This window comes from Cryptotermes secundus, unplaced genomic scaffold, assembly GCF_002891405.2.
Source record: "Cryptotermes secundus unplaced genomic scaffold, Csec_1.0 scaffold242, whole genome shotgun sequence".
NCBI classification, from domain to species: domain Eukaryota; kingdom Metazoa; phylum Arthropoda; class Insecta; order Blattodea; family Kalotermitidae; genus Cryptotermes; species Cryptotermes secundus.
In genome coordinates this window covers 26,280-48,837 of record NW_019727394.1, presented here as the reverse complement: position 1 = coordinate 48,837, position 22,558 = coordinate 26,280, and positions in this window count along the sequence as shown.

Here is a 22,558-nt window from a genome sequence, read left to right as displayed (position 1 = left end):
TAGAACTGACTGTGAATAGCCTTCGCTGCTCCGTATGTAGCCTCGATCGGACAGTACGGGAAAACGGCCACGTAATGGGCACCATTTTTGCCTGGCGCTGTGTTGCTATGTAACGCTAGCGGAAGTAACCGCTGTTACTATCGTAACGTCGCCGCTGTTGACTCGCGTTGCCTAGCGACCGCGATATCCCTCGGTGACGTCACCGCGGAGGGGAGTGGCGGGGAGGGAACTCGCCAATTACCGTAAGAACGCGAGCGTTACTTTACCGCCACATACCGCTGGGGAGGTAGGGGTCAACATGTCACAATATTTTGAGTTTTCCCCCATATCATGGCAACAGCTGAATATAGTATGAGCTTTCAAATATATCATGGAAACAGCAGAAACTTTTTTTATTTTTCCTCCATACCCTGGTAACAGCAGAACATAGTTTAAATTTTCCCCTACATTAAGGGAACAGCGTTATATATTTTGAGATTTCACCAATATCATGTTAACAGCAGAACATAATTTGAGTTTTCCCACATATCATGGATAGAGCAGAACATTTTTAGTGTTCCCATAATATTGCAACAGCAAACATAGTTTGTTTTTCCACATATCATAACAATGGCAGAACTTATTTTCAGGTTTCTCCCATATCATGGCTACTGCAGAACTTAGTTTGAGCTTTCACTCATATCATGGCAACAGCAGAACAGTTAAGATTTCCAAATATCATGTCAAGGGTAGAATATATTTTGAGTTTTCCCCCATATTTAACAACAGCAGTACATAGGTAGAATTTTTATAAATATCAAGGCAACAGCAGAACATAATTTGAATTGTCAAATATATCATGGCAACAGCAGTACATAGTTTGCGTTCTCAAACATATCATGGCAACAGTAGTACATTATTTCATTTTTCGCCATATCATGTCAACAGCAAAATATAATTTGAGTTTTCCCACATATCATGACAAGAGCTGTACCTATTTTGAATTTTCTCTGTTATCAGGGCAACAGCAGAACATAGTTTGGGTTTTAGAACATATCATGGAAACAGCAGAACATCGTTTGTTGTTTCTCCCTTATAATGATATCAGCAGTTCATAGTTTGAGTTATCCCCATATCATGGCAACAGCAGAACATAGTTGATTTTTATACTACATCATGGCAACAGCAGAACATAGGTTGAATTCTACCCCATATCTTTACAACAGAAGGACATAATTTGACATTCCACAATATCATGGCAACAGCAGAACTTAGTTCTAGGTTTCCTTCACATCATGGCAACAGCAGAATATAGTTATGTTTTTCCCAATTATGGCAACAGCAGAATATATTTTGAGTTTTCCCTCATATCAAAACAACAGCTGAATATAGTTTGAGTTTCCCCCATATCATGGCAACAGCAGAACCTGGTTTGAGTTATCCCCATATCATGGCAACAGCAGAAACTTGTTTCAGTTTTCCCCCATATAATGGCAACAGCAAAACCTTCTTTCAGTTTCCCCCATACCATGGTAACAGCAGAACATAGTTTGAGTTTTCCCCCACATCAAGGAAACAGAAGATTTTATTTTGAATTTTCCCATATCATGGCAACAGCAGAAACTAATTTGAGTTTTCCCAGATAACATGCCAATAGCAGAAACTTGTTTTAGTTCTCCCCCATACCATGATAACAACAGAACATAGTTTGAGTTTTCACGCACATCATGGAAAGAGCAGAATATATTTTGAGATTTCCCTCATATCATGGCAGCAGCAGAACATAGTTTGAGTTTCCCACATATCATGGCAACAGCAGAACATAATTTGAGTTTTCTGACATATCATGGCAAGAGCAGAACATTTTTGTTTTCAAATTTCATGGCAACAGCAAAACATATTTTGTTTTCAGACATATCATGGCAACTGCAGAACTTAGTTTGAGTTTTCACCCATATAATGGCAACAAGAGAAATTTGTTTGAGTTTTCCTCCATACTATGGTAAAAGCAGAACTTAGTTTTAGTTTTCCCCCACTACAAGGGAAAAGCGTGATATATTTTGAGATTTGCCCAATATCATGGCAACAGCAGAACATATTTTGAGTTTTCCCACATATCATGGCAACAGCAGAAATTTTTTTTTAGTTTTCCCATATCATGGCAACAGCAAAACATTGTTTGTGTTTTTCCACATATCATGGCAATGGCAGAACTTATTTTGTGTTTTCTCCCATATCATGGCTACAGCAGGACTTCGTTTGAGCTTTCACTCATATCATGGCAACAGCAGAACAATTTAAGATTTCCAAAAAATTTTGTCAAATGTAGAACATATTGTCGCGTATCGGGCTTATATCGTGACAAATAAATTCTCGACGTATTTGATGTAGCGAATTTTATTTCATATTCGCACTTACAATCACCAAATTACAGATATACGATTACTGCTATCGGCAGTATCACAATTAGTACACTCCAAATGCCACAATACAACTGACTGGTTGCTGGCTAACTCGGAACTAACGTAGCTCGAGGACTGACTCAGTACAACTGAACTGTGAATAGCCTTCGCTGTTCCCCATGTAGACTCGATCGGACAATACAGAAAACGGCCTTGATGCCTGGCGCTGTGTTACTAGCAACGCTAGCGGTAGTAACCGTTGTTACTACGGTAACAATCCTGTTGCATCACCGTTACGTTACCGTGCGGAGGAGGGGGAGTGGAGCGCTGAATCACCCGCCGCGTCACTGCTGCTGGTGGGGGGGTTCTCGTTTGCGCAACATGTCACAATATTTTGATTTTTCCCCCATTTCATTACAACAACAGTACATAAGAAGAATTTTCATAAATATCATGGTAACAGCAGAACATAGTTTGATTTCTCAAACATATAATTGCAAAATCAGGACATAGTTTGTGTTTTCCCAAATATCATGGCAACAGCGGTACATAATTTGATTTTTCCGCCATGTCATGACAACAGCAGTACATTGGTAAAGTTTTCTCCAATATCATGGCAACAGCAGATCATATTATTTAGTTCTCAGATATATCATGGCAACAGTAGAACATAGTTTGTGTTTTCCCCCATATCAAGGCAACAGCAGAACCTAGATTGAGTTTTCTTTCTTATCAAGGCAACAGCAGAACTTAGTAGGATTTTAGCTCATATCATGGCAACAGCAGAACATGACTTGAGTTTTCTCCCTTATCATGACATCAGCAGTAAAGAGACTGAGATTTCCCTATATCATGGCAACAGCAGAACATAGTTTGAGATCTACCTCATATCATTGCAACAGCAGAACATGTTTGACTTTCCCTCATATCATGGCAACAGCAGAACATAGATCTTGTTTTCCTCCATTTCATGGCAAAAGCAGAACATAATTTGGATTTTGCACCATTCAAGTTAACACCAGAACACTTTTTGAGTTTTCCCCCATATCATGACAACAGCAGAACATAGTTTGAATTTTCCACCATATCATGGCAACAGTAGAACGTGTTTTGAGTTTCACCATATCATGGCAAGAGCAAAATTTAGTTTGCGTCTTCCCTCAAATCATGGCAAAAGAGAAAATAATTTGAGTTTTCCCCAATATCATGAAAACCGCAGAACCTAGTTATACTTTCCCTAAATCATGGCATTAGTGGTACATAATTTCAGTTCTACATATTATCATTGCAAAAGCAGAACTTAGTTTGGGTTTTCCCCCATATCATGGCAACAGCAGAACATAGTTTAAGTTTTCCCCCAAATCATGGCAACAGCAGACGCTTGCTTGATTCTTCCACATATCATGGCAACAGCAGAACATAGTTTGAATTTTCCTTATTTCATGGCAACAGCAGAAACTAGTTTGAGTTTTCCCCCATATCATGGCAACAGCAGAACATAGTTTGAATTTTCCTTATTTCATGGCAACAGCAGAAACTAGTTTGAGTTTTCCCCCATATCATGGCAACAGCAGATCCTTTTTTGAGTTTTCCCCCATAACATGGTAACAGCAGAACATAGTTTGAGATTTCCCCCACATCACGGAAACAAAAGCTTATATTTTGAATTTTCCCATATCATGGCAACAGCAGAAACTAATTTGAGTATTCCCACATATCAAGGCAACAGCAGAAACTTGTTTGAGTTTTCCCCATACCATGGTAAAAGCAGAACATAATTTGAGATTTCACCCACATCATGGAAACAGCAGAATATATGTTGGGTTTTCCCCCATATCATGGCAAAAGCAGGACATAATTTGAGTTTTCCCACATGTCAAGGCAACAGCAGAACATAGTTTGAGCTTTCCCACATATCATGGCAACAGCAGAACTTATTTTGAACATTCATTCATATCATGGCAACAGCATAACTTATTGAGATTTCCAAATCTGATGTCAAGAGCAGAACTTATTTTGAGTTTTCCCCAAAATGACAACAGCTGCACATAGGTAGAAATTTCATAAATATCATGGCAAAAGCAGAACATAATTTGATTTCTCAAATATATCAAGGCAGCAACAGAACTTAGTTTGAGTTCTAAAACATATCATGGCAACAGTAGTATATATTTTGTATTTCCAACATATCATGGCAACAGAAGAACAAAATTTGAGTTCTACCTCATAGCATGACAACAGCAGGACCTAGTTTGAATTGTCTCCCTTATCATGCCAACAGCAGGACATAGTTTAGGTTTTAGTCCATAACATGGCAACAGCAGAATATAGTTTGATTTTCCTCCCTTATAATGTCATCAACAGTACATAATTTGAGTTTTCCATATAGCGTGGCAACAGCAGAACATAGTTTGAATTTTATGAATTATCATGGCAACAAAAGAACATATTTTGAATTCTACCCCATATCAATACAACAGAAGAACATAGTTTGATATTCCCTCATATCATGGCAACAGCAGAACATAGTTCTAGTTTTCCTCCACATCATGGCAACCGCAGAATATAGATTGGGTTTTCCCCCATTAAATCAACAGCAGAATATAGTGTGACATGTTGCGAAATCTGAGCCCCCCCCCCACACCAGCAGTGACGCGGTGGGTGAGTCAGCGCTGCNAGTGATTGCTGTAGTACGGTTATACTCAGAGTGTGTATTTCAGGGAGACTTGTATAGCTCCCGCGTTATCAGTACGTGAAGACAAGTGAAGACGGTGTTAAGAGATTTTGTTGTAGGGTTTGTAAACTGTGGAAACCCGTAACGTTGTGATAATTAAGTGTAGCCGATAGTTGTAGATTGTTCAATAAACCAGTTAACCATCTCGACGGCGTATTCAGTAACGTAAACACGTTACATTGGTGTCAGAAGTGGGATCAGTAACGCAAAACACGTTACAAGAGTTTCAGTTTTCTTCCATACAATAACAACAGCAGAACTTAGTTTGAGTTTTCCCCAATATCATGGCAACAGCAGAACCTTGTTTGAGTTTTTCCCCATATCATGGCAACAGCAGAAACTAATTTGAGTTTTCCCCCATATCATGGCAACAACAGGACCTTGTTTGAGTTTTCCCCCATACCATGGTAACAGCAGTATATAGTTTGAGTTTTCCCCCACATCATTGTAATAGAAGAATATAATTAGATTTTTCACCCATACAATGGCATCAGCAGGACTTAATTTTTTTTTCCAAATATGATGGAAACGGCAGAACATATTTTGACTTTTCCCCCATATCATGGCAACAGCTGAACATAGTATGAGCATTCAAACATATCATGGAAACAGCAGAATCTTTTTTGAGTTTTCCTCCATACCATGGTAACAGCAGAACATAGTTTAAATTTTCCCCAACATTAAGGGAAGAGCGTAATATATTTTGAGATTTCCCCAATATCATGGTAACAGCAGAACATAATTTGAGTTTTCCCACATATCATGGAAAGAACAGAACATTTTTATTGTTCCCATATCATGGCAAGAACAAACATAGTTTGTTTTTCCACATATCATAACAATGGCAGAACTCATTTTCAGTTTTCTCCCATATCATGGCTGAACTTAGTTTGAGATTTCACTCATATCATGGCAACAGCAGAACAGTTTAATATTTCCAAATAACTTCGTCAATTGTAGAACATATTTTGATTTCCCCCATTTCATGACAACAACAGTACATAAGTAGAATTTTCATAAATATCATGGCAACAGCAGAACATAATTTGATTTCTCAAACATATAATTGCAACATCAGGACATAGTTTGTGTTTTCCCACATATCATGGCAACAGCGGTATATAATTTGATTTTTCCGCCATGTCATGACAACAGCAGTACATTGGTTAAGTTTTCCCCAATATTATGGCAACAGCAGAGCATACTTTTTTAGTTCTCATATATATCATGGCAACAGTAGAACATAGTTTGTGTTTTCCCCCATATCAAGACAACAGCAGAACCTATATTGAGTTTTCTTTCTTATCAAGGCAACAGCAGAACTTAGTATGGTTTTAGCCCATATCATGGCAACAGCAGAACATGACTTGAGTTTTCTCCCTTATCATGACATCAGCAGTACACAAATTGAGATTTCCCTATATCATGGCAAGAGCAGAACATAGTTTGAGATCTGCTCATATCTTTGCAACAGCAGAACATAGTTTGACTTTCCTCATATCATGGCAACAGCAGAACATAGATCTTTTTTTCCTCCATTTCATGGCAAAAGCAGAACATAATTTGGATTTTCCCCCATTCATGTTAACACCAGAACACTTTTTGAGTTTTCCCCCATATGACAACAGCAGAACATAGTTTGAATTTTCCACCATATCATGGCAACAGTAGAACGTGTTTTGAGTTTCACCATATCATGGCAAGAGCAAAATTTAGTTTGCGTCTTCCCTCAAATCATGGCATTAAGAGAACATAATTTGAGTTTTCCCCAATATTATGACAACAGCAGAACCTAGTTATACTTTCCCCAAATCATGGCGTCAGTGGTACATAATTTCAGTTCTACCCATTATCATTGCAAGAGCTGAACATAGTTTAAGTTTTCCCCCATATCATGGCAACAGCAGATCATAGTTCTAATTTTCCCACATATCATGGCAACAGCAGAACCTAGTTTGCGTTTCCCCCAATTAAGGCAACAGCTGAACTTTCTTTGAGTTTTCCGCCATATCATGACAACAGCAGAACATAATTTAACTTTTCCCCCAAATCATGGCAACAGCAGACGCTTGTTTGGTTTTTCCACATATCATGAAAACAGCAGAACATATTTTGAGTTTTCCCGCATGTCATGGAAAGAGAAGTATATTGTTTGAGATTTCCCACTTATCATGACTACAGCAGAAACTTGTTTGTTTTTTCCCCCATACCATGGTAACAGCAGAACATAATTTGTGTTTTCTCCCACATCATGGAAAGAGCAGTATATATTTTGAGGTTTCCCCATATCATGGCAACAGCAGAACCGAGTTTGAGTTTTTCCACATATCATGGCAACAGCATAACATTTTATTAATTTTCCCATTTCATGGCAACAGCAAAAGTAGTTTGTTTTTTCCCACATATCATGGCAAAGGCAGAACAGAATTTGAGTTTCCCCCATATCATGGCAACGGCAGAACCTAGTTTGAGCTTTCACCAATATCATGGCAACAGCAGGAATTTGTTTGAGTTTTCCCCATACCAAGTTAACAGGAGAACTTAGTTTGGGTTTTCCCGCAAATCATGGAAACAGGAGATTATATTGTGAGTTTTCCCCCATATCATAACAACAGCAGAACATATTTTGAGTTTTCCCACATATCATAGCAACAGCAGAACATTTTTTAATTTTCCCATATCATGGCCATAGCAAAACAAAATCTTGTTTTCCCACATATCATGGAACGGCAGAACCTTAGTTTGAGTTTTTCGCCATCTCATGGCTACAGCAGAACCTAGTTTGAGCTTTCACACATATCATGGCAAAAGCAGAACAGTTTGACGTTTCCAAATATCATTTCACATTTCATTTCATTTATTTCGTGTCCATGGATCATTATACATGATATAAGACATGTCATTCTTGTGTAGTTTTTGTATAATAAGTTTCATGATGTTACTATTGGGGGGCTGCATGTGAAGCATGCAGTGGAAAGGAGATTTTGGTTACCAACTCAGCATTTGCTCTGTGGCCAAGGAAAACCACGGAAAAACTTGATCGAATTGGCCGGTCACAAGACCTCCCATATACACTGGTTTCTAGCAGCACCACTCCCACAGCCTCGGCTAAATATCCCATAGTCCTGCTGTGTTTCCTCCAACACAATGCGTCCTATTTTCTGCAAGAAGAGAGTTACGCAGTATACATTCCTAGTGTGTGTTAAGCTAAGCTCAATTGTTCTTACTTTTAAATTATTATATGATCCTAATGTGAAATAATTCTTGTCCACATAGGAGAGGAACTCATCTATGCTATAAAAGCCATGTTTTAATAGAAATGTTTTCAAAGTCATTTTAAATTTACATAATGCTGGTATCTCTTTAATGTATTGCGGTTGGTGATTTAGAAGACGAAAACCAAGATTATTGAAATTGTTTTTACACAAGCTTGTATTGCATGGAACAATGTATAAGTCCTCTTTCCTTCTTGTATTATATGAGTGTACATTTGCATTGGTTATGAAGGTATTCGAGTTGGATTTCATGTAAACTAGTGTTTCATATATATAGAGGCATGGTAGAGGTAATACATGTAGTGATTTGAAATACTGTTTGCAGCTAGTAGTTTTGGTTACCATCATTATGGCTCTAATGGCTCTCTTTTGTAACTTAAGACNTATTGACGGGTGTTCTAGGTACATCTTCTGAGTGTGATGGAAGGATATTGCTACCGTTTTCTCTATATTAATAATTAACTTATTCCTTTCGAACCACTCTGTGAGTTTATTTATTGTTTCACTTATTTCCTTTTGGACAACATCAACCTTATTCCCTGATATAAAAAGACTGGTATCGTCGGCAAAGTACGTTGGTTTTCCCTGCTGAATACCTGCTTCTAAATCATTGATATATAGCAGAAACATAACTGGTCCAAGAACTGAACCTTGCGGGACTCCATGACTTATGGGTCTTTGTTGCGATAACGAGTTATTGCTTTCCTTGGTTTCGCTATCCCTATATGTAATTCCTAGTTTTTGTTCTCTTCCTTCCAGATATGTCTGAAACCATTTAAGCGCAACCCCTCGTATTCCCATTCGTTCCAGCTTCCTTAACAGTATATCGTGATCGACTAGATCAAAAGCTTTAGATAGATCCAAAAATAAACCTATACTAATTTCCCTCTCATCCAATGAATTATATACTTTACCTAAAAAATCAGCGATTGCAGTCTTTGTTGTTTTCCCTTTACAGAAGCCATGCTGCTTGTCATTGATTATGCTGTAAATATTTAAGAATGATAAGAGTCTTTTATACACGACTTTTTCCATAATTTTTGAAAATACAGAAATTAATGATATAGGTCTATAGTTAGCGACATCTGTTTGGCTTCATTTCTTATCTAAGGGTTTGACTTTTGCAATTTTAATCTGGTCAGGGAAGCGTCCGGTTACAAGTGACAAATTTATTACATATGTCAAAGCAGTTGTTATCTTGGAATAGCATTCCCACCTATCATGGCAACAGCAGAACATAGTTCTAGTTTTCCATCACATTATGGCAACAGCAGAATATAGTTTGGGTTTCCCCCAATCAAGGCAACAGCAGAATATGATTTGAGTTTCCCCCTTATCATGACAACAGCAGAACAAATTTTCATTTTCCCCAAAAATCATTGTAACAGCATTTCCTGGTTTGAGTTTTCCCACATATCATGGCAACAGCAGTACCTAGAATGAGTTTTCCACCATATCATGGCACCAACAGAACCTTATTTTGTTTTCCCCCATGCCATTGTAACAGCAGAACTTAGTTCGATTTTCCCCCACATCATTAAAATAGATGAATGTATTGTGAGTTTTCCCACGTATCATGACAATAGCAGAACATAATTTGAGTTTTCCCACATGTCATGGCAACAGCAGAACAATCTTTAATTTTCACATATCATGGCAACAGCAAAACAAAATCATGTTTGCCACATATCATGGCAAAGGCTGATTCTTAGTTTGAGTTTCCCCCATCTCATGGCTACAGCAAAACCTAGTTTGAGCTTTCACCCATATCATGGCAACAGCAAAACAGTTTGATGTCTCCAATATTATATCAAGCGTAGAACATATATTGAGTTTTCCCAATATCATGAAAACAGAAATACATGGGTAGAAATTTTATAAATATCATGGCAAGAGCATTACATTGTTTGATTTTTAAAATATATCATGGCAACAGCAGAACATAATTTGTGTTTCCCCACATATCATGGCAACAGCGGTACATAATTTGAGTTCTCCTCCACATGATGACAACAGCAGTACATAGGTTGAGTTTTCACCAATATCATGGCAACAGCAGATCATAGTTTGAGCTTTCAAACATTTCATGGCAACAGGAGAAATTGTTTGAGTTTTCCTCCATAACATGGTAACAGGAGGACATAGTTTGAGTTTCCCCCCACATCATGGAAACAGCAGAATATATTTCGAGATTTCCCCTACATCATGGCAACAGCAGAACATAATTTGAATTTTCCCACATATCATGGCAAAAGCAGAAAATTTTTAATTTTTCCAATATCATGGTAACAGAAAAACATAGTTTGTGTTTTCCCACATATGATGGCAACGGCAGAACCTAGTTTGAGTTCTCCCTGAAATCATGGCAACAGCAGAACTTAATTTGAGCTTTCAACCATATCATGCCAACAGCAGATCCTTGTTTGAGTTTTCCCCCATACCATTGTTAAAGCAGCATATAATTTGAGTTTTCCCCCACATCATGGAAAGAGAATAATATATTTTGAGGTTTATCCAATATCATGGAAACAGCAGAACATAGTTTGATTTTTCCCACATATCATGGCAACAGCAGACTTTTATTCCTTTTCCCAAATCATGGCAGCAGCAAAATATTGTTTGTGTTTCCTACATATCATAGCAACGGCTGAACTTAGATTGAGTTTTCTCCCATATCATGGCAACAGCAGAACTTAGTTTGAGATTTCACTCATAAAATGGCAATAGCAGAACCGTTTGGGGTTTCCAAATATCATTTAATCTGGAGAATATATTTTGAGTTTTTCCCCATATCATGACAACAAAAGTACATATGCAGAATTATCATAAAAATCATGGCAACAGCAGAACTTAATTTGATTTCTCTAATATATAAAGGCAACAGCAAACATAATTTGTGTTTTCAAACATATCATGGCAAGAGCGGTACATAATTTGAGTTTTCCTTCATATCATGCCAAAAGCAGTACATACGTAAAATTTTCCCAAATATCATGGCAAAAGCAGAACATAGATTAAGTTCTCAAACATATCATGGCAACAGTAGAAATTAGTTTGAGTTTTACCACATATCATGACAACAGCAGAATCTAGTTTCAATTTTCTCTCTTATAATGGCAACAGAAGAACATAATTATTTTCTACCCCATGTCATTGCAACAGCAGAACATACTTTGACATTCCCCCATATTTTGACAAAAGCAGAACATAGTTCTAGTTTTCCTCCACATCATGGTAACAGCAGAATATATTTCGAGTTTTCCCCCAATGAAGGCAAAAACAGAATATAGTTTGAGTTTTCCCCCATACCATAATAAAAGCAGAACATAGTTTAAGTTTTCCCCCATTTCACGGCAACAGCATAACATAATTTGTGTTTTCCCACATACCATGGAAACAGAAGAATATATTGTAAGTTTTCCCCCATATCATGACAATTGCAGAACATATTTTGCGTTTTCCCACATAGCATGGCAACAGCAGAACATTATTCAGTTTTCCTACATCATGGCAACAGCAAAATAAAATCTTTTTTTCCCACATATCATGGCAACAGCAGAATCTTAGTTTGAGCTTCCCCCATCTCATGGCTACAGCAGAACCTAGTTTGAGCTTTCACCCATATCATGGCAATAGCAGAACAGTTTGAGTTTCCAAATATCATGTCAAGCGTAGAACATATTTTGAGTTTTCCTCCATATCATGAAAAGAGCAGTACATAGGTAGAATTTTTATAAATATCATGGCAACAGCAGAACATAGTTTGATTTCTCAAATATGTCATTGCAACAGCAGAACATAATTTCTGTTTTCCCACATATCATTGCAACAGCGGTACATAATTTGAGTTTTCCTCCACATTATGACAAAAGCAGTACATAGATAAAGTTTTCACCAATATCATGGCAACAGCAGAACACAGTTTGAGTTCTCAAACATATCATTGCAACAGTAGAACATAGTTTGATTTTTCGCCATAACATATAAACAGCAGAACATAATTTGAGTCTTCCCCCATATCAGGACAACAGCAGAAACTAGTTTGAATTTTCTATCTTATTATGGCAGCAGCAGAACATAGTTTGAATTTTAGCCAATATCTAGGCAACAGCAGATCATATTTTGATTTTTATCCTTTATAATGACATGAGCAGTACATAGTTTGAGTTTTCCCCATATAATGAGAACAGCAGGGCATGTTTTGAGTTTTCCCAAATACGATGGTAACAGCAGAACCTGGTTTGAGTTTTCCCCCATATCATGGCAACAGCAGAACCTAGTTTGAGCGTTCCCTCTTATCTTGGCAACAAAAGATCATTTTTGAGTTTTCGCCATACCATGGTAACAGCAGAACATAGTTTGAGTTTTCCCCCACATCATGGAGACAGCATAATTTATTTTGAGTTTTTTAATATCATGCCAAAGGCAGAATATAGTTTGAGTTTTCCCACATATTATGGCAACAGCAGAATTGTTTGAGATTTCCAAATATCATGTCAAGGGGAGAATATGTTATGAGTTTTCACAAAATCATGACAACAGCATTACATATGCAAAATTTTCATAAATATCATGGCAACAGCAGAACACAGTTTGATTTCTCAAATATATCATGGCAACAGCTGTACATAGTTTGTGTTTTCCGACATATCATTTCAACATCGTTACATAATTTGAGTTTTCCTTCATATCATGACAAGAGCAGTACATATGTATTGTTTTCCTAAATATCTTGGCAACAGCAGAACATAAATTGAGTTCTCAAACATATCATGACAACAGTAGAACATAGTTTGAGTTTTCGAGAGATCATGGCAACAGCAGAATATAATTTGTGTTTTCCCCCATATCATGACAACAGAAGAACATATTTTGAGTTTTCCCCCACATCATGGAAACAGCCTAATATATTTTGAGTTTTCCGCCATATCATAGCAACAGCAGGAACTTGTTTGAGTATTCCTCCATACCATGTTAACAGCAGAACATAATTTGAGTTTTCCCCTACATCATTGAAACAGAAGGATATATTTTGAGATTTCCCACATATCATGGCAACAGCAGAACATAGTTTGATTTTAATACCATCTCTTGCAACAGCGGAACATAATTTGAATTCTAACCTATATCATTGCAACAGAAGTACATAGTTTGACATTCCACCATATCATGGCAACAGCAGAACATAGTTCCAGTTTTCCTCCACATCATGGCAACAGCAGAATATAGTTTGTATTTTCAACCAATAAGTCAACAGCAGAACATAGTTTGAGTTTTCCACCATATCATGACAACAGCAGAACAGAGTTTGAATTATCCCCCTTTTCATGGCAACAGCAGAACCTGGTTTGAATTTTCCCCCATATCATGGCAATGGCAGGACTTAGTTTGAGTTTTTCCCCATATCATGACAAAAGCAGAATCTTCTTTAAGTATTCCCCGATACCATGTTACAGCAGGACATAGTTTGAGTTTTCCCCCACATCATGGAAACAGAAGAATATATTTTGAGTTTTAAATATATCATGGCAACAGCAGAAACTTGTTTGTGTTTTCCCACATATCATGGAAGAGCAGAAACTTGTTTGAGTTTTCCCCCACACCATGGTAACAGCAGAACATAGTTTTGTTTTCCCCCACATCATGGAAACAGCAGAATATATTTTGAGGTTTCCCACATATCATGGCAACAGCAGAACCTAGTTTGTATTTTCCCATATATCATGGCAACAGCAGAACCTTGTTTGAGTTTTCCCCCATATCATATCTACAGAAGAACATGGTTTGAGTTTTCCCCCACATCATGGAAACAGCATTATATATTTTGAGTTTTCCCCCATATCATGTCAACAGAAGAACATGGTTTGAGTTTTCCCCCACATCATGGAAACAGCATTATATATTTTGAGTTTTCCCCCATATCATGTCAACAGAAGAACATGGTTTGAGTTTTCCCCCATATCATGGCAACAGCAGAATCTTTTTTGAGTATTCCCCCATACCATGGTAACAGTAGAACATAATTTGAATTTTCCCCAAATCATGGAAACAGAAGAATATATTTTGAGTTTTCCCCCATATCATGGCAACAGCAGAACATAGTTTGATTTTTATACCATATCATGGCAACAACGGAACATAGTTTGAATTCTACACCATATCATTGCAACAGAAGTACATAGTTTGACATTCCACCATATCATGCAACAGCAGAACATAGTTCTAGTTTTCCTCCACATCAATCAACAGCAGAATATAGTTTGTATTTTCAACCAATCAAGGCAACAACAGAACATAATTTGAGTTTTCCACCATATTATGACAACAGCAGAAAAGAGTTTGATTTATCCCCCATATCATGTCAACAGCAGAACCTAGTTTGATTTTTCCCCCATATCATGTCAATAGCAGAACTTAGTTTGAGTTTTCCCCAAATCATGGCAACAGCAGAATCTTATTTGAGTTTTCCCCCATACCATGGTAACAGCAGGACATAGTTTGACTTTTCCCCCACATCATGGAGACAGAAGAATATATTTTGAGTTTCAACCATATCATGGCAACAGCAGAATCTAGTTTGAGTTTTCCCACATATCATGGAACAGCAGAAACTTGTTTGAGTTTTCCCCCGTAACATGGTAACAGCAGAACATAGTTTGAGTTTTCCCCAACATCATGGAAACATCAGAATATATTGTAACGTGTTTTGCGTTACTGATCCCACTTCCGACACCAGTGTAACGTGTCTTCGTTACTGAAGACGCCGTAGAGATTGATAATTGGTTTATTTAACAATCTACATATAACGGCTACAATTACTTATCACACAGTTGCCGTGTTTAACACTTTATAACCCTAATCGCATTAATCTGTTAACACTGTTGCGTGTTTTCACGATTTCTAACCCTATGCGCAAATCAGATCACTCTGTCTTCAGTAGTCTAAACGTTGACAGTAGGGGAGCTATGTATCGCTGTATCACACGCTTCCAATTACACAATCACACACACGTCCGGTTCTTCTTTCCGGACGGCTGCTATACTCCAACTGTATTCCGCTGACTGGAGAACTGTTGATAACACACTCTCGTAGGCTTGCTCGGAACTAACTTCGTCGATGGCCACGTTATAACTCGGCGGCTGTCACGGTACAACTGAAGTCGCCGACTGCTACAGTAGAACTCGCTGATAGCCACATTAGAACTGACTGGTACCAGCTGTGCAGCTCACTTATATAGCTGCAGTGCTTGCCGGTTGCGTAATGAGTGCCACGTCACAATTTTAAGTTGATTACGGGTACGTAGCGTTGCGCGTTACGTCACCGCGGAGTGGAGTGTCGGGACGTGACCTCGCCTATTACCGTAGTAACGCGAGCGTTACGTTACCGCCATGTACCGCTGGGGAGGTAGGGTTGATCCATAGCTCAACATATCACACTGCTCCCTCCTTAAGTCTGTTCGTCCCAAATATCCTAACGGTACATCCCCGTTCCTTTGCTTCGGAGGCTGTTCTTGCAGCATCTTCTTTGTCCATTACATCCGCTCCCTTCTTAAGATCGACTCGTCTCAAGCGGTTCCCTTTCAGCTCGCCAGACAATCCAGTTGTGTCCCATTCATCCATCACTTTCATTCTTCCTTGGGAAGCCGGTACTTCTACACCACCGGTTCCTCCTCTGCTTGAAGTATCTTTTTCCATTTTGGAGGGGGTCTTTCCCTCAATTAAGTCCAATCCTTGATCATTTCTTTCTTCGGAGGTTCCTTATGTCGACGTAACAGCTCTTGATGCGTTGTTTGTACTCGCTGACGTCGTTGTTCCTCCTCGACTTCCCACCGCTTGCTGGCGCGAAACCGTGGCTCCAAGTCCTTTCTCCGGTATCCGAAGGTTCCCTGGGGAGTTTCCTTCTTGAAATCATTTCTCCAACTTCGTGCCACTGTCGCGCGACGGGATGTCTTCCTGCAGGGGGCAGTCAAGTTCTTCTGGGGTCCACAATTTTCCCGCGTCGGATTCTTCATATTCCGCTTCTTTCGGTCCCTACGCCTTTTATTCTTCGGTTCTCCGACCGGCATTACTTCGGCGTCTTGTATGGGTACCTCTCGTAAACCCGCCGCCTCAGGTTGCCTGTTCGCTGAGGCCGGCTTCTCTCCTTCTGGACGTGCCTCTCTTTCTCGGCAGGCCGTCGTCACTCTGACCGGTATCACTGTGGGGACCTCCTCTTGTTGTGCCGCCGCAGGTTTCGTTTCCACTGAGGCCGGCTTTCCTTCTTGTAGACGTGCCTCTATCTCTTGACAGGCCGTCATCTCATTATGGTTGGCATTCACCCTTTTGACGGTGAGTGGGTAGTGTGGGGGCCTTAATGCATATGCCGGCGTTCGCCCTCCTTCGCCGGCCGTCGCTTGTTTCCCGACGGTTGGGTACCCTTCCTGTTCGTAGGGGCAGTTATTCGCGAAGTGGCCCAGTTTTCCACAACTCCAGCACCCTGACTGTCTTCCGTCTCCTCGATGGGTGGGAGACGATCGGTACTTCCGGTATGTCTTGGTGCTACCTTCGTGAGGTCTAGCTGCTATCAGTACCGCTTGCAGCTCTAGCGCTTGTCGGAGGGCCTCGTTTATCTTCTTCTCACCTCCTAGCAGCAGCTGGAACCTTATATCGGCAGCTCGTATTCCGTATACGAAGGCTATTCCTGCCTCTCTTCCTATGTGGTCTTCAGGTAGATTGGGGTAGGCACGACGGGAAAGCAGCTCAATGGCCGTGGCAAAGTCTTGCAGGGATTCTCCGGGTTTCTGGGTCCTTGTTCTTAATTGGCAGCGGTAGGCAGCTGCAAAGTGTTTGTCCCCGAAACGGTCCTCTAGATCCTGAAGAGTTTCCTCGTAAGTGGTATTTGTAGGAATGCAGGGTAGTATTTCCGCCGCCCGACCCTTCAGGGCAGTAATTAAATATGTCGAATTTTCCCGCTCCGACCATTGGTGGTGTTCGGCCACGGTCTCGAATTGTCGACGGAACACACTCCACGTTGAATTCCCGTTAAATGTCGGGGGCTGAGCTGTGCTCGCGACGATCGTTGACGTATTTCCCCGCTCGGCCTTTATTTGCACTATGTACAACCGGGCCTGGAACTCGCGTTTGGTTTCGTCAATTGCAGCGCAGATTTCGTAGTAGTTTTCGTCAGGTCTTCCTGACGATTTCGTTTGTCGTTTTAAACGATAGCCAAGATGTTTTCAACTCGATGTTGGATATTATCATCCAAATCTGACCACATAGATCGCATTTCGTCCTTAATTTCTTCCTTGTCGGCCTTTCTATCGGCCTCGCCTTTTCTTGGTAGGCGTCTAATTTTGTCAGCATGACTTCGGTATGTTTCTGGTTGACGTCTAATTTTGCCAGGAAATCTTTTCTGTCTTTCCTTCTATCGGCCTTCATTTCTTCCTTCTCAGTTTTTCAATCGGCGTCTAGTTTGGCCAGGAAATCTCTGTCCTTAATTCTTTCTTCCTTCTCGGTTTTCATGATGGCGTCAATTCTTGCCAGCATTTCCATCATCTGCTGCATCTCCATTTTGTAGCAGTAAAATATGCACAATAATTTAATTATCTGTGTGGGCGTGTTCAAGTTCGTAACATTTCTGACACCAGTGTAACGTGTTTTGCGTTACTGATTCCACTTCTGACACCAGTGTAACGTGTCTTCGTTACTGAAGACGCCGTAGAGATGGTTAATTGGTTTATTTAACAATCTACATATAACGGCTACAATTAATTATCACACAGTTGCGGGGATTCACACTTTATAAACCTAATCGCATTAATCAGTTAACACGGTTGCGGGGTTTCACGATTTATAACCCTATGCACAAATCAGTACACTCTGTCTTCAGTAGTCTACACGTTGACAGGAGGGGAACTATGTATCGCTGTATCACACGCTCCAAATTACACAAATGCACACGTCCGGTTCTTCTTTCTGGGACGGCTGCTATACTACAACTGTAGTCCGCTGACTGGAGAATTGTTGATAACACAATCTCGTAGGCTTGCTCGGAACTATCTTCGGCGATGGCCACATTATAACTCGGCGGCTGTCACGGTACAACTGAAGTCGCCGACTGCTACAGTAGAACTCGCTGGTAGCCACATTAGAACTAACTGGTACCAGCTGTGCAGCTCAGTTGCCGGTTGCGTAATGAGTGCAACGTCACAGTAGGAAGTTGCTTACGAGTACATAGCGTTGCGCGTTACGTCACCGCGGAGGGGAGTGGCGGGGCGGGAACTCGCCTATTAGCGTAGTAACGCGAGCGTTACGTTACCGCCACGTACCGCTGGGGAGGTAGGGGTGATTCATAGCTCAACATGTCAAAATATTTTGAGATTTCCCCCATATCATGGCAACAGCAGAATATCGTTTGTTTTCCCACATATTATGGCAACGTCAGAACTTTTTTTTATTATTCCAAATTCATGACAAGAGCAAATCATAGTTTTCGTTTTCGTACATATGATTGCAACTGCAGAACATAGTTTGAATTTTCAAACGTATCATGGCAACAAGAGAACATAGTTTGAGATTTCACCCATATCATGGCAACAGCAGAACCTTGTTTGAGTTTTCCCCCATATCATGTCAAGAGAAGAACCTTCTTTGAGTTTCCCCTACTTCATGGAAACAGCATAATATATTTTGAGATTTCTGCCATATCATGGCAACAGCAGGAACTTGTTTGAGTATTCCCCCATACCATGGTAAAAGCAGAATATAATTTGAGTTTCCCCCCACATCATAGAAACAGAAGAATATATGTTGAGTTTTCCCACATATCATGGCAACAGCAGAACATAGTTTGATTTTTATACCATATCATGGCAACAGCGGAATATTCATTTAATTTTACAACATATCATTGCAACTAATAGGGGTTCTCATAATCATAGGATATGCACATTAAAGGTCAATGGGAAAAGGATTCGAGAGAATCATGTGATTGCAGAGACTTTTAATAAATACTTTTTATCAGTAGCTGAAAAGAGTAATGTAAAAATAAACAAACTAATATAAATACTAGCCATTTTCCAAATACTACTCCGATTCAGTATTTATTACAAGCCTTTATGAATCCCTTCCCAAATATTAAGCTTAATTCCCTATCTACTAAGGAAGTTGAAAATATAATTAAATCTCTCAAATTAAAAAATTCCTATGGATACGATGAAATATCTACCAAAGTATTAAAAATGAGCTCTGTATACATCAGCTCTCCTCTAACTCACATATGCAATAAATCATTATCACAAGGAATTTTTCCAGACCGTTTAAAATATTCACAAATAAAACCGTTGTTTAAAAAAGGAGATAAATCAAATATTTCTAATTATAGGCCCATATCACTTTTAACTTCATTTTCAAAGGTATTAGAAAAAGCCATGAGCATTCAATTACTTGAACACTTAAATAAAAATAATATCTTAGTGGATGAGCAGTTTGGTTTTAGAACTAACACCTCAACAGATTCAGCTATATATAAGCTAACAAACGAAATTCACAAGGCATTAAACAGTAAAAATTTAATAGGAGGTATTTTTTGTGACCTCGAAAAGGCTTTTGACTGTGTCAATCATGAGGTCCTGCTGTCGAAATTGGAATTCTATGGTATAAAAGGTAAAGCAAAGCTATGGTTTGAATCATACTTTAGTAACAGGTATCAAAGAGTCGTAATTACTGATACAAAGCTAAATCTAAATGATTCATCAACATGGGGTAAAATGAGACATGGAGTCCCACAAGGTTCGATTTTGGGCCCTTTGTTGTTCCTTCTCTATGTAAATGACTTACCCAAAATTATAAACGAGAAAACTGTGCCTATCCTGTTCGCTGACGATACTAGTGTATTAGTTACAAGTTTGAATTATAATGATCTCCATGTAAAAATAAATTCTGCTTTACACAGTATAAATGAATGGTTCAAAGTAAACCAACTCTCTATAAATTTTAACAAAACTCATTATATTCATTTCTCAGCCAGTAATAATAAACCAATAACCGAAACAAAAATTGCATACGAGGGAAAAGAAATTACAACTGTATCTAATATAAAATTTCTTGGAATACACATTGATGAGAAAATGAACTGGAAATGCCATATTGAACATATTACTTCAAAGACAAGTGCGGTTTGCTACATAATAAGATCAATAAAACCATTCACGTCCCTAAGTACCTTGAAAATGGTATATCACTCTTATTTTAATTCAATCATAAATTATGGGATACCCTTTTGGGGCAACTCACCCTTAAGCATAAAAATATTCAGGATGCAAAAGAATATAATTAGAATTATGTTGGGTTGTAGAAGGAGGGACTCGTGCAGGAAATTATTTAAAAAACTAGAAATATTGCCCTTGGCATCTCAGTATATACTTTCTCTTATGCTTTTTGTAGCAAAAAATAGAAGTGAATTCACAGTAAATTCAGAGATCCATAGGAAAAATACTAGGCAACAAAAAAACCTCCATCTACCCCTAGTAAATTTGAGGATGTATCAAAAGGGAATCTATTATTCAGGAACGAAGGTCTACAATAATCTTCCACAACACATTAAGGATGTATCAAGTGATATTAAGATGTTTGAAGTACTACTGAAACAATTTTTACTACTACACTCTTTTTATTCATTACAAGAATATTTCTGTTACAAATCCCCTTAAGGTATTTGAATAACTCTACTCTAAAAGGAGATAAATAGCCAGATTTTTATTTCTGTATTTATAATTATTTATATTGGGTATTTTGTAAATTTTATTTTATTTTATTGTATACAAGCATTGTAATATCTTATTTTATATTACTTATTTATATTGTAACTATTATTTATCTTATATTGAATTTTATCATTAAAATGTATGTGCTAATAATGTATGACAGGACTGTTTTCCACTTGTAATTTACTTGTAATGGATTGTATTAGAAGGTATATGATATTTGTACGACAAGTTGTATCTTGTGCCAAATTTGTAACCAAGATGATCTCCACATCCACATGAGTTTGTAACTCTTGATAGGATTTATGGAAGTGAAATAAAGTATGTACGTATGTACAGAAGTATATAGTTTGAAATTCCACCATATCATGGCAACAGCAGAACATAGCTCTAGTTTTCCTTCACAACATGGCAACAGCAGAATATGGTTTGCATTTTCAACCAATCAAGGCAAAAGCAGAACATAGTTTGAGTTTTCCATCATATCATGACAACAGCAGAACAGAGTTTGAGTTATCCCCATATCTTGGCAACAGCAGAACCTGGTTTGAGTTTACCCCCATATCATGACAATAGCAGAACTTAGTTTGAGTTTTTCCCCATATCATGGCAACAGCAGAATTTTCTTTGTGTTTTCCCCCATACCATGGAAACAGCAGGACATAGTTTGAGTTTCCCCCACATCATGGAAAGAGAAGAAAATATTTTGAGTTTTAACTATATCATGGCAACAGCAGAAAGTAGTTTGAGTTTTCCCACATATCATGGAAGAGCAGAAACTTGTTTGAGTTTTCCCCCATATCATGGCAACAGGTGAAAATAGTTTGAGTTTTGGCCCATATCATGGAAACAGCAGAATATATTTTCAGTTTTCCCCCATATCATGGCAAGAGCAGAACATCGTTTGAGTTTTCCCACATATCATGGTAACATCAGAACTTTTTTTTTATTCCAAATTCAAGACAAGAGCAAAACATAGTTTTTGTTTTCCCACATATGATTGCAACTGCAGAACATAGTTTGAGATTTCCCCCATATCATTGCAACAGCAGAACATTGTTTGAGCTTTCACCCAATTCATGGCAACAGCAGAATCTTGTTTGAGTTTTCCCCCATATCATGTCAACAGAAGAACTATGTTTGAGTATTCCCCCACATCATGGAAACAGATTATATATATTGTGAGTTTTCCCCCATTTTATGGCTACAGCTGAAACTTGTTTGAGTATTCCCCCATACCATGGTAACAGCAGAACATAATTGGAGTTTTCCCACACATCATGGAAAGAGAAGAATATATTTTGAGATTTCCCCTATTTCATGGCAACAGCAGAACATCGTTTGAGTTTTCCCCCATATCATGACAATATCAGATTTTTTTTTATTATTCCTAATTCATGACCAGAGCAAAATATAGCTTTGTTTT